Consider the following 346-nt stretch of genomic DNA (forward strand, 5'->3'; position numbering starts at 1 on the left):
CCCACCTGATTTCAACAGCTGATGGGGATGGTAATAGAATACACTGCAACCCAGGACACTGGCCCTAAGCAATTGTTGATTCCACACAGCAATTTAACAGCAAAACTAATCCATGCTTCCATTCCATGACCAGAAACTGTAACTCCTGCAGAGCACTTTTGAAAGGAATTTTAAAAGCCTGAGGCAGACTCAGCAATTTGTGTGATGTACAAATGTGAAAATACCAGAGAATCTGGTTACCTCTCCTGGCGGAGAATGGGTTTTTGACAGCGGAAAAAGAGTCATTTTTTTCCTTTGTTGGCCACAATGGGGTTGCACACCCTAATGTAAGGTGGGGAAACCTTGT

Source organism: Corvus brachyrhynchos, unplaced genomic scaffold, assembly GCF_000691975.1.
Source record: "Corvus brachyrhynchos isolate BGI_N302 unplaced genomic scaffold, ASM69197v1 scaffold115, whole genome shotgun sequence".
NCBI classification, from domain to species: Eukaryota; Metazoa; Chordata; class Aves; order Passeriformes; family Corvidae; genus Corvus; species Corvus brachyrhynchos.